The 14,371-nt window shown below is 28.2% G+C and overlaps 2 long non-coding RNA genes across 2 annotated transcripts; one reads left to right on the forward strand and one right to left on the reverse strand.

Moving 5' to 3' along the window:
* Nucleotides 1–1,646: 1,646 nt before the first annotated feature.
* LOC111040591 lies at nucleotides 1,647–9,032 on the reverse strand. The gene is made up of 3 exons (XR_002605221.1): nucleotides 8,008–9,032; nucleotides 7,770–7,912; nucleotides 1,647–5,084 (listed from the first exon to the last, which is right to left on the reverse strand). It is a non-coding gene; the product is annotated as an uncharacterized LOC111040591 (long non-coding RNA).
* A 2,854-nt stretch (nucleotides 9,033–11,886) lies between these two features.
* On the forward strand, nucleotides 11,887–12,908 carry LOC111040595. Its single transcript, XR_002605226.1, has 4 exons — nucleotides 11,887–12,113; nucleotides 12,176–12,379; nucleotides 12,496–12,622; nucleotides 12,820–12,908. It is a non-coding gene; the product is annotated as an uncharacterized LOC111040595 (long non-coding RNA).
* Nucleotides 12,909–14,371: the final 1,463 nt, after the last annotated feature.

The following is a 14,371-nucleotide window of genomic DNA, read 5'->3' on the forward strand; positions in this document are numbered from 1 at the left end:
AGAGACTATAGTTCTCCAATCATCAACATTTTCCTCTTCATCAACTGCTTCAAAAGCTGAGAGAATGATTTTATAGGGCGGAGGAACCATCCTAGCAGGTCACTTCTCTAGCAGGAACACAACTCAGCAATAAAACAACCATTTGTATAATTGTATGTATAGTCAGTAAGCACAATGTAACTGGGTTAAATATAATATCAATATTATCGATAGGACTACTAACAAAAATTAATATATAAAGTACACAAAAAGACCTAAACACGATGGATATCGTAGCAATCGGAAATACACGACAATAGTTAAGCCATAAAATAGTTTTAATAATTTTAAACTTGGATTTATAAAAATAAACAATTTAAAAAAAAAAGAAACTATGTGTTTCATATATTTTTTATAAATACATCTAATGCATATTAATAGTTAAATCAAAATTAAATTTAATTATCAGTATACACTATACATTACTTATCAATGGTGAATCAACATTAAAAATAAAGAAATTGAATAATATTACAACATCAAGTCGGTGTTGGAAAATATTTCATTTACTTTTGATAAATGTGAATTCTTACAATTAATTTATATTAATAAATAATATTACTAAAATGTTTAATTTTTATTTTCAACACATTTATACAATGACTATCAACTTAAAAAAATTCATGGTTAATGGATATAAAATATTAAACTTCAAAGTATGGTCAATATTTAATAAATATTGAAATTTCCTGTGGGTTGCAGTTATGTGATGTATAAATAATGAGTTATATTTCAAAAAAAAAATTACTATAATTTATTTCCAAATGTCAGCATACACTTTTTTATTCCTTGCTGGCATAGATGATAGTCTTTGAAAGGTGGCGCCATGTGCTTATGCAATAATGATACAATTTGTATGAACTTAATGATAATTAAAAATTAATTTATGAATTAATTATTAAGATATATGCCAAATAATTATTAGATATATTAAAATTTCAGTACAACAACAAATATTAATATAAATGATACAACAACAAATGATAATGTGAATGATACAGCAATGAATGTTAATAGTTAATTCTTTTATAGATTTCTAAAGTGAAGAATGTAGTGAGTTATTTGAAGAAGATAATACTACAGAAAAATCTAACAAAGGCCAAAATTTTAATGAATTTCAAAAACCAAATAAAAAATTTAAATCCAAGTAGAACAAAAATAATTTAAGATACTGGTTAGCATCATTAAATTAAGAACCTAAACGAAACATAGAATATTTAGATGGTATGATTTAGGTAGCTTTACATGAGTTAATAACTGAAATATATTTCCATGTACTTTCATTCTATATAAGGTTGTAAATAAAATGTCATCACTTTGAAGGATGACATAAAATCAAGGATTTGTCTGTTGATGTGGATACTTAACAATTTTAAATATTTTCAATGGATTTTTTTATGCCATCTAATTTCTAAAGTACACAATATAAACATTTAACAGCAATATAAAATAAAATAGTTCATTACTTATAATATCAACTTAACATTAAATGAGAATACTTATAAATTAATATACCTTAAACATAAATATAATCAGTCAATATTTTGTATACTTAATATACTAGGTATTTACAAAATTTCACATGAGCTTAATAATTATATATATAATTAACACTAATATCTTAATAATAATAGAAATTACTAGTACTAATAATATTACTCACAATTAAAAATTAAATGCAATGGTTAAGGGATGTTGCTGAGTTCACTTGTGTTGTCTCCGTCTTACATATCTATGATGTAGCAGATTTTTGTTCACTAGTTATAATAGTGTACTATTAATTTTGATATTAAAGTGAATTGATCTATAATTTAACTTTTAGATAAGAATATTATTCATGTCCTCTTTTTGGTTTCTTCTGGTATTTTAAATTTTAAGTGATTATGACCATTTTAAAATATTAATACTTTACACACTCATAAGTAAGAATTTAAATATTGTAATAAACTGGAGGGTTTTTAAGATAAGAGGCTTAAGTCAATTTTGTACATTTTCAGTTTATGCATTGATTTTGTGTGAAATTTCAAGCCGCGTTGAATGGTACCACTGTAGATATCATGTGGGATTTGGTTTACGAGATAAAATAGAATGCGTATGGTGTTAAGTCGTTGTACAGATTTTTTTTATGATAAAGGACCTAAGTCACTAATTTTGTATTACAAACGTTGTTAAGTGTTTTCCATTAAGTGAATTATGATTAATAGGCCTATTTTGTATTTATTATACAAAATAGCAATAATTACAATATACAAAATGTCCAAAAGAAGTCGTGCTCTTTTGTTGATGGCAACTGGTAAGTACCAAATTTTAACAATATATAAACACTTATAGGTTAGTTAATAATTTATTGATGGTTACTTATAGAGTTGCCTGAAAAATAAAAACACGTAATTCAATACTCATTCTATTGTTTTGTTCAATAGATTTAATATTGTTATATTCTTACATGCATACCTAGTTCTAATATTCATAGTTAATGACAAAATTAAAACCACTAAAATGCATAACAATGAACCAAAAAGACAAACTATTAGAAGAAGTTTGTTTAACACAATTGATGTTGATGAACGTATTCAGGAAAGAACAAAAAAATTTAAGTATAAACAATAATACTATAAAGAGCTTATCCCAGCTCTTATTTATATATGTTCTGAACCATTATCTGACTGCAGAGCGAAATGTAGCACCAAAATAGATGACAACTTAAGAGAAGAATTATTTAGAATAAATTGGTCCATGAATAGTTATGAGAGAAGAGTGGCATATATTTCAGGCTATATTACATGTACTGAAAAAAAAACTACTAGAAAAAGAACTGAAACTCCAGAAAAGCAAAGAACTAGAAACAATACACGTCATTATTTTATGCCTAAAAATAATAGTTTGGAACTGGTTTGCCAGGGTTATTTTCTTAAAATATTTGGGGAAACATCAACATTTTTAAAAAATATATGCAAATAAAAATTAAGTTCTCCAGAAAATAAGACTACACCAGATAGAAGGGGACGTAGAGAACCTAAAAATAAAAAAAGTGTTGAGAATAAAGGATTAGTAAAAAATCATATTAAGAAGCTGGAAGCTATGAAAGCCATTACTGTTGGAAGGAAACAGCTAAGAAATATTTACCTCCTTACTTGACACTCCAATGCGCATATGAAGATTATGTAAAATCTGTTGAAAAACAGTAAATAGATCAGTCTATGAGAAGACTTAAAGAATCTGGTTTAAAGATAAAAAACACTAAAAAGATACGTGTGCTCTGTGTGAATGAATTAAAATGCAACTTTCAAATCGTTTGAATGAAGAAAACAAAACGAAAATTCTAACCGAAAAAAATGAACATCAAAATAGTGCAGAAGAGGCTTATAATTCAAAAAGAATGGATGCATCAACAGTTTCAACAAATACATGTGTGTTAGCCTTTGATCTCCAGCAATGTCTCCCAACACCATCTTTAAAGTCATCGGTTGTATTTTAAAAGTGACAACTCTGGACTCACAATTTGACAATGCATAATATTATTTCTTCCAATGCATCCAGTTACATTTGGAGTGACCCTATAGCTAAAAGAGAGAGATGACATAGGTTCCTGTATATTTGATTACTTAGGTAAGCTTTCAGATGAAATAAACCATGTAATTATGAATAGTGATTGTTGTGGAGGTCAGAACAAAAACAGCGTTATTATGGTAATGTGTCTTTGGTTTTTAGAGAAACATGACTCTATTGCAGAAATCGACCATAAATTCATGGTCCCTGGTCAAAATAGAATGGAGTGAAATTCAGATCATGCCAGGAGTGAAAAAGCTAGAAAAAGGTACCAGACTTCAGTAAATCATCCTTATGATTGGTCAAAGTTAAAACGGCAGGAAAAGAAAAGTTTAAGGTCGAAGATATGAATCGAAGCAACTTCTATATGATTTCCAGAGTCTTTTAAAAACAAATTATTATAATATGAAGAAGAATAATACTCTTGGGGATAAATTTGTATTTCAAGAAGTGAAATGGTTACGGTATATATAAAAGAAGAAATAAATACGATTTTCTACAAGGTTTCACTTAAGGAAGATGCTATTTAAAAAAAATTGGATTTGTCTTGTACCAAAATTATCAATGATGTTTATAATTTTTTATTTTAGATACGAACAAATATGTGATCATTCTTGATTTTCAAAGAAATACATAAGTAATAAAAAATAATAATATCGTATTGATGTTTTATGACAAATATGTCTTATAAAATCATATGCAATAAGTCTCAAGTCATGATGTGAAAGGGCTAAAGTCAAACAGGTATATGCAATAGGTCATAAGTCATTATACTTTGAAGAAAATAAATAAACATTAAAATATATTTAATAGTAAAATAACAAAACACTTATTAAACATGATTATGAATTCAAAATTTAAAAACATTAAACATTTACAAAGTTACATGTTTTTTGTGTCTCCTAAAAAGTATCAATATTTGACTAGGGCCCTTTCTTTTAAAAACCATCCAACTTATGAGAGAACACAGGTAATGTTTTAACTAATAAGTTTGATAACAGATCAATTCACTCTAATATCAAAACTAACAGCACACTATCGAAACTAGTGAACAAAAATTTGTTACGTTGTATGTTTGTAAGGCGGAGACAACACATGCAGGTATGACATCCTCTTAAAACTTATGTTTGAAAAACTATACTTCTTATAAACTCAACGATGTCTGATGTGGGAACATCTACATCAATCAGTCTCTTTATTGTCAGCTCTTATAAAATTAGCTGCCTGAATGACAGTATATGAATCAGGTCAAAGTTTAACTGGACATCTCTACACAGGTATTCCGCAAATGTGTATAGAAATACACCACAGTCCACACTGTTCTTCTTCTGTTCAACCTTTTCATCACCAAATGTAGTCAACTGCGTAAACAAAAACGTGTCGAAACAATAATCATCAGGGTAGCTTTGCATAAAAGATCCATGTAGTCATTGATAACTTGGTCATTAAGATACCACTGGGATAATAAGCCACACAGATACTGTCTTGTCCACAAACTAAAATCAAAAAAATATAATTAGTAGGTACCCAGTTGAATTATACTTGTTTTATACTTGTTAAAACATATGGCATTAGGTACTAACAGTTAAAAATATTATAGTATTAAAATTAAAATTAAAATAATTCATAACATATAGGTAAGTAATATTTATAACTTGCGTAAGCTTTAAGACATTTTTGATCTTTTTTCTAATTGTTAAACAAAAATGAGGATCATTTTAGTGGCTTTTACTCAATGAGCCAAGTCCTAACTGTAAAACAATAAACATGAGAATACAATGTGCAGATAACAGTTATGTAAGAGGTTTTATACGCCGTAGAACTATTTCCGTACGTTAGAACTGTCCGAACGACACCATACGGAAATTTGAGTTTTTCCCATACGAAAGTTGTTTTTATGAAGTACTAAATAGACACTAGAAATGTTAGGTACCTAGTAATCAGTCACACGTTTCAATGTTAAGTAACTTGGTTATGACTTAAATTTCTAACTTAATACAAGATTACATCATTTTCAAGTGACATTAAAATGTATCTACTTAGTTTCAATTTGCGTGGTAATTTTTTATCATAGATTAGTGTAATAAAATATTTTTATATTATATGCTCAATGCTCTAGCTAATTTAAATTAAATTAACACAACAAGATTTAATCAGGTGCGGATCTAGACAAAGAGCTAAAGGGATTCCTCTTCTGGACATGTATATTATGATACAGTTTATTTGTCTTAAATTCAATTAATTTAAAAAATACATAAAAATTGTTATCAAATCTTATCTATAGAATGCTCTATAATTATAAAACCTCCATTTCAAATTCCTCGATTCACTCCTGCATTTCATATTTCTGGTACTTTATGTCTATTTTGTATTCTGTTAAAATATAAAATTTAAATGTTGAATGATGCACAAAATATAACAATGCATTATATGAAGATTTTCCATTTTTTTTATTTTGTTTTATTTTTGTTGGTTATGATATTTTTTTTAAGTACTCAATTTTAAAATTGTAACAGCCTTATATGCAGGAGGCAAAGTGTATGATTAAGGTTTATATACCAACATTTGTACTTTGTTTGTGTCTATCATCATATTTCGGGGCAGTAAATATTATAAATAAATAGATTTGCGACAAAAAGAATCTATTTAGCAACCAAAATATACTTTGTGCTGATTAAAGAAAAACAGAGATTCCTAGGTAGAACCACATTATGACAAAATAGATACAATTTTTTTGATTTAATACAACAACTCATAGATATACATATGCTTAAATTTAACCAAATGTTTATGTCAATTTTCCAAACATGATAAAATTTTCAAAATATTCTTACTCTTATTGTGCTATTTATAGAAACAAGATTTTCATCAATTTTTCAATGATTGTGGATAAAAAGTTTTTTGCTAATTCAAAATACTTCATAATTTAATACATGATTAATAAGAAATTGTTGATAGTGAAAATTTAAAGAAAGAGTTGAGCGTACAACCACAATGATTTTTTATGACAGTCTGAAATCAGAATTTTGAAAAAATTTGTCAAAATCTGCATATTCTTTTGAGTGAGGAATTCCTAAAAACTGTCTATTCGTTTATAATTAAGGCCATTCATATTTTAGCAATAGTGACCCAAGATAACAATAGATAAGTGTAACAGAAAACTTTAACAAGTTTTTACAAGATTGAAAAATATGGTATTAATTATATCTAAGATTTGAAAATTTAATACAAGATTTATCATCAGTTTTCCTATCTTAGGCAAAAACATTAGTTTACCGGACAGTCAAATTAATTGTTAAGAGCGGTTGAAGTTTAAATTTGAATGAAATTGGAACCTCTATTTAACATAAAACATTTTATTATAATTCAAAAATAAAAAACTGTACATACTTGACATTTTCAAAAAAACTATTTAATTTATTATTTTTTATTCATGTATATTCAACACAGTCAATACATGTTAGAAGATATTGATAAGCTTCCAACCGCTTCCAACAATTATATTTGTCTTATTTTAGCTTTTATATCAATTTAAAGATTGCCCGGAGCTAACCACAGAATAGGTTATTTGCAGATACTCATATAAATTCATAGATAAACAATGTTATCATTTTAGTGGTGAATTATGGACTATATCTCATGTTTTTAGAGAATTTATTTATGTTAAACAATAACATTTTTTGTTAAACTTTGTTAATATTTTAATAAGATAAATGAAAAAATTATCAAGAATGTAAAATATTAATAATAATTTAAAAAAAATAGGATTATTGATTCAAATATTTAGTAAAAACATTTTTAATTACAAAATTAAAGAAATATTTTATAAAAAAAGAAGTATTTAATTTGTATTTATTAATACGCACTACTAAATAAATGATATCCAAAGTTACACACAAAACAACAATTTTTTTAACTATCAATACTACCAGTAGCAAGGAACACCAAGGCCCGGTACATGGTCGGTGTCAAGCAAAATGCAAATGCTTACTAAAAAGATACACATACCAAATATTAAATATAGGCTATAAGTAATATAACAAAAACTCTATGATATCTGAAGCTCTATGTCATACATTTGTAAGGTATCTGCATGTACCTACATCGGTAAAAGGATAGCTGACTGCTTCCATGTAAATAGTATTATTTATTAATAATATATATCACATAATACAACCTACCTAGCGTAAACTTTGTATTGTAGATCCTTGGGATACCCGTAGTCGAGAGCCCACTGTATGTCCGGAATGCCTAGGTCATAATATTTTAAGTGATATACATGCAGATCGATTGGTGTAGACAACCGATAGCTGTATCCTCCAATCTGCCAAAACGAGTTACAACGTTAAACATTTCACACCTTCCCCCCCCCCTACACACACACCAATATAATATATAGTAATGTACATAATTAATTACCTTTAGTTTGAGGACAGTGGAGCACAGCTAAAGAATAACAGTTCAACACATTTCGATAATCAGACTTCTGGAAATAATTAGTTCCATTTATTTTATTCTGTCCTTGTAGCTTGTTGGCTAATCTTTAGTATCGGTACATGGATGTACAACAGTTCGTATACGAAATTTATTTTCTGTTTGTCTTTTTTCAACTTTTCGAAATCTGCATAATCAGACGATTTTTAATCGTGACGAAATCGATCGTGTCGAATCGAAAACGGCTCGCCGCCCTGCAGTGCTTGTTCGTTCATCATAATGTTACGGCTAAATAATTGGTAGGTGAATCCGCACAGACAAATCCTAAACAGCGCAGGATGTGGTAGGATGATTGTCTAATACTCGGTCGTAAAACATAAGGTCTGACAACTAGTCGTCAGGAGATAATGTTTGCACAACAGAAGAAACGCGTAGGTAGGTACTCACAGTGACCGGTTATGGTTATTCGTCACGACAGCGCAAGGGGAAAGAACGGGATAAATATCGAGAGTCGGCAAAGTATGGCGCCAGTTACTATAGTCGGTAGGTAATGTATTTGCACTCCAACTTACGATGGTATCAACGGAGCACCTTTTTAAGGCGGCCAAGAGTACGAGCATTTGGAAGTAAAATGCGCTACAACGGCGAAGAGTACGCGCACTCGAAATTAGACGCTAGCTTAGAATTTCTCATAAAGATTAATTAACATAAAGAGTACAACGCACGTACGGGATATTTGCATTTGCCTTTAGAAAGTACGCACAATGACAAAACGTATACATTCAACCGTGCATTACTTTTTGATAACAGACATAGAGAAGATACATTATAATACATAAGTATATAACATTGTACTCCGCAAGGCCAGTGAAGTAAACGGCAATGAGACCAATGAGAGATGAAACGGTATAGGTACAAAATGACGTTAGAATTTAGCTTCGTTTCCCCCGCTATGCGACAGTCGGTGGCGGGCTACCAGACGTATACAGAGCGTGCCAAATTATAAACACTATACAGAGTGGTGTAGTATCATCCGTATACCATACTTACATTCAATTTTTAAATATTTTTTTTATTATTCAAAAAAATATGTATTGAAACAATATAAAAAAAACTCACAACAAATATCAAAAATAAACAAGTTTAACGGTACTCGCTAATACGCTACACATAGACACGTCACACGTACCTACCTAGTGACACACGACACATCACAACCGGCACAACCAGGCCTCGTGTACATTGGTGAGCGGCGGCGGCGATAATGAGTGGCGAGCGGCAGAGTGTGTATATTGGCTCATCCAAGAGCGGCGAACGTCTTGGCATAGAAAAATATAAATGTATTTCGTATTTTAGTGTCATTCCGATTTTATACTCAGGGTTAGGTTATTTTATACTCATACAAGTTATAATCATGTCGGTAAATCGTCTGTCAATTTTGTTAGGTAACCAAATTTTAAGAAATAAAATTTTGAAAAAAAAAAGGTTGGTATTCATCCCATTAATCTTCGCAGATTAATGTATGGTGAATTGGTGAGTATCACCATTTATATTCTGATTTGCGAAAATCACCGAATAAATTTTTTGAGTTTTTACGGATGTCAGTTCAAAATCTCGATAATGTTCAAATCATTTTAAGTTAAAAAATAATAAAATGTTCAATTTATAAAAATGTATAAATGTTTTTTTTAGTAGACATTATAACTTAAAATTAAGACGAAATAACATATTATTAAAATTAAGAATACGTTTCTCTATATTTTGTTGTAATTTAAAAATATTTTTCGTGGGCATACCTACATGAGATTTTTAGAGCAAATTATTATATTGTATACACTATACAGTATACACATTACACACAATAGTATTTCCAGTATAATTTTGTTATCAAAAATGAATTTAACTTACTGTAGCACTAATGCCTAGAATAATAGTAAAATTAATTACTTTAATCACATTATTAATACCATACATTTAACAGTAGTATATTATAGGGCGAAAGACCGTCTTCCCTCAGAATTGTTTTTCCTATACAATGATTATTGAATTCAAATTTAACTTATCCATTGCAGTGGCTCTCTGGGTATCTAATGTTGAGTAGATCAGTAAAGTTCTCTGAACCATGAAAACAAATTTGAGTTTACTCTGCTATTTCATGAGAATTTTAAAAGAAATATGTAAATGCTATTAAATTCCAACTATGATGATTGTAATTTAATACAACACAAATATTACTAACAAGAAAAACGGTGTCATCATCAAAGCACAATACTTTAACTCCTAAATGTTGGTTATATAAACCACTAATATAGGTACCTATATTATAAAAAGTTGTGGTCCAAGAACAGTCCCTTGTGGTACAGAATAATTATTTAATTGGTCATCACTATAAACATCATTAATTTTAACTTTTTGGTTTCTATTACTAATAAATGATTCTGAAAACTTATTTTGCAAATTAGGTAGGTACCTACTGTCTTCTGTACTACCAGTAAAGAATCGGTTGCGAATTGTTAGCGCGTGACATCAACGACGGAGCCGGAGCGTGATAACATAATGCGATATAATATTAATTATAATTTTTGGTTACCGAATAAAGTACTTGCTTGCAACCTTGTTTTTGATTTTTAATTTGAATATTTTATAAGTTATTAACTACAAATAATTTTTAAGCTTTTAAACCAAAAAAAAAAAAATAATAATAAAAAAAGGAAAAACCGTTAGTGCAGGAATTATGAAAAAGTGGTCAGGAATCGGCAGGAAGTGAGTACTAATTGTTGGAGCAAAAAAATTTCGAAAGTCAAAATGGGGGGAGGGGGCGGGGTAATGTACGTATATTATAAATATAATAAATATTTCACATGAGCGGCGAGCGGCAAAATTCAAACGTCATGTGTGATTTGTGACGCTCTGCGCCGCTACCGGTCACCACTGCTGCTCACCGCTAGTAATCAATGGTACACACTCAGATTTAAATTATATGGGTTTAAATTTTTTTTCCGACGCGCCGTTCGACGCTCGCCGCTCGCCGCTCATCAATGTACACGAGGCCTAGAGTGGCGGGAATGCTCCAAAAAGATGATTTTTGGTCAGGTAGAAAGAAATAAATTTAACGCATATGTCCTGACCGCATCGGTGCCGACACCTTTGGGACACATATATAATATACGACATTTCGCGTGTATGGGACAACCTCAGGTACCGTAAATGTGCAGCATTTTCTGTATCATTCGAAATTCGAAGAGACAATTACAATTAGATAACATTTAAGCGTCTTGCAATCTTGATGACAATAATGTGTTCGCCGATCAGTTGTCCGTCTCGAACGCTGTTCTACCGCCTACCAATATCATTATTCTGTATAATATAATAAAAACACTAATAATTGTAAATTAAAATCACAGTCCATTTTAATGATCGAACAGTGTTCTTAAACTTCAATTAATTTTTTTAATGCCCACTCCTTCAAAATTGTCTTTAAATAATATTGTACATTACTGTACATTATAATAAATACATATACACACGTAGGTACTGTGGACATGGCTATACAATATTTTATATTTGTGTCTCTCCTATCATTATATACTTTTATATAGGTATTATTCTTATTAATATAATTTAATATAAAAGTTAATTGAATCTAAGCTACTAGCAAGCCACTGTTAAATAATGAGTAATAATTTATTCGTGTTGTTGACCAAGTAACTGTTGTACAAAGTGAACGAATACATTTTTTTGAGGACGGCTGTTATTATCAACTATCAAGACATGATTGTATTATAGTTATTGCTATCAGCTATATTGGTTTTTTTCGCGATACCGTCAAATCTTTTGTTATTTGTACTTACCGATCATGTCTAAATAATATTGTAAAACTCAACTCCGCCGGTATTCAGTTGTTATAATATTTTATAATGTGTAGGTATTCATTATTTTGTTATTTAGCGATGTTAGTGATAATACGAACGTGTAACGACCATATTGCCAAATGCCAATTACCTACGTATTGTAGTTTTGTAAATGTTTGGATTATCGACTGTCGTCTAGTCGTTCGTCGATTGAAACCGTTTGCATAAGAAATTGTTATGGTAAGATAAATTGATTAATTATAATATATTAATATATTTATTATAATATGATTATATTTTAGGCTAACGGTCACATCGATTCCTGAATCCAAACTTACCAAACAAATAGGTACATTACCATTTTTAATACAAATTGACTTACAAATAATAGACTATAAAATAGTATACTAAAAAAAATTAATTACTCAGTTTATTTCTCTGAAAACAATTCTAGTTCAAGTACTAACTGACTAAAAGTGAATGGTGTGCCAACCTTATACTTATCGGTAAAAAAATAAAATTATAATATAATTTGTAATACCCAAAAGTGTATTTGTAAATTCATTAATATACACCCTTTAATTATTTTACTATTTGAAATATTTTTGACCTGTTTATGTAGTAATAAGGTGCACTGTTTGGTGAAAGAGTGATACTTGACTGCTTGACAACCTCGTCGACAACTCTGATTAAATACATTACAAAAACAAATTACTACAAATGTGAAACGACTCAATAGTATAATAATTGTAAGCCTTTAAGTATAATTTTTATTTGTGTAATAATATTACCTTCGAGATGAATAAATACATAGGCATAATTTTATTTTTGGTAAACAGAATTAAATAATATTCAATACTTTGTACTTATTCACTTTATTCATTTTGCATTATTTCAATCATTTCATGAAACACCATTGCTATGAAACCAATTGATTTCAATTCAGATGGATACAGGATAATGAGCGAGGCACCTCCTACATCAGTTGGTTTATACTTATCTGGCATTTATTCTCAAGCTGTCACTGATGAGTATGTATCGTTAAATAAACAGATAATTTAGTTATTTCTGATTATTTACATTATGTTTGCAATAGAACATTAATTTGCTTTAATTTTCTTTTAATTCCTATTGCTTGCTCTAACCCCAACCGAAAATATTTTACAGCTAGACTGTGTTAGTAAAGCAAGGGTTGAGTTTTCATAAATAAAACTGGATTATCAAATGTCTATACTCTACATTGTTAATATTACATTCTTATATTTGTTAAAATAAATTACAACGACGTACTGTTTGCAGATTATTCCTTCATCAATCATTTACAACATTTCAAATTTTATATTTTGATTATAAAATTATTTTATTTAAAATTAAACTTGATTTAAAAACAAAACAATATAGATAATACAATATATTTTGGGTTTGATATGAAATTACAGAAACCATAAACAAATAAGAAATCTTCTAATGTATAAAACAAAATAATTATGCAATCCAGCATTTCAAAACATTATTTGAATTTATGGCAAAGCTATAAAACATTTTTTTTTGGAAAGTATAACAAATATATATATATATATGTATAAGATTTTTTGACAGAATTAATTTGAAATATCTGTTATCCATTAGCTCCAATAGAGTAAATATATTCAAAAAAGTAGTTGAGGAACGGTTTTTGTTATTCAAAATATATAAACAATAGTTAATAATTTAAAGGCAATTAAGAACAACATAATACAATTCTAATTCAATTGGGTTTAGTACTTAAAACAAATATATAAATATGAAAAAAAAAGTTAAAATATTAAAAATTGTTTTTAATTGAAATCATAATTTTTGTATTCCATTCAATGTAATACAATTATTGACAAAATTTTAAAAACCAAAATAAATTAATTTTAAAGATATTCAAAGTAAAAAAAAGATTTATAACTATACACAAGTGAATCAATAAAATAAACATTTTGAATAAAATAAATTAAAAAAATATTTAACCACATGTTAATTTAATTTAATAATATAATATATAAATATATAGATTTTTTAATAATTAATATTATTTTTACATTATAATTAATTACAATTTGTTTGAAAGTAATTAATGCATAAATAATAATAAATATTTTCTTAAACCAATATGCTATAAATATTTCATGTTAACAAAAATTACTTACCATATTGAGTATATAAATGTACAATTTAAACACTATATAAAACATTGAAATTAAACTTGATGAATATGAAGTATAAAAGAAATCTCATCAAATTATTAAACTAATTCATAATCATATTTCACCAATAAAAGTAAAGAAGAAGGAAAATATTAAAAGAACATTATAGAAAATCATCAAATTGACAAAAAATGGTCAACATTCACAAAGCCTTTATTTCTATATATTCAAGTACAAGACAAATGCAACGTTTTAAAAAAAGCAACTTCCTTAAGTGAAGTTTGTCAGAAAATAGTATTTTTTTTCTCTTTTGTGTACCATAATAAT

This window comes from Myzus persicae, unplaced genomic scaffold, assembly GCF_001856785.1.
Source record: "Myzus persicae strain clone G006 unplaced genomic scaffold, MPER_G0061.0, whole genome shotgun sequence".
Taxonomy (NCBI): domain Eukaryota; kingdom Metazoa; phylum Arthropoda; class Insecta; order Hemiptera; family Aphididae; genus Myzus; species Myzus persicae.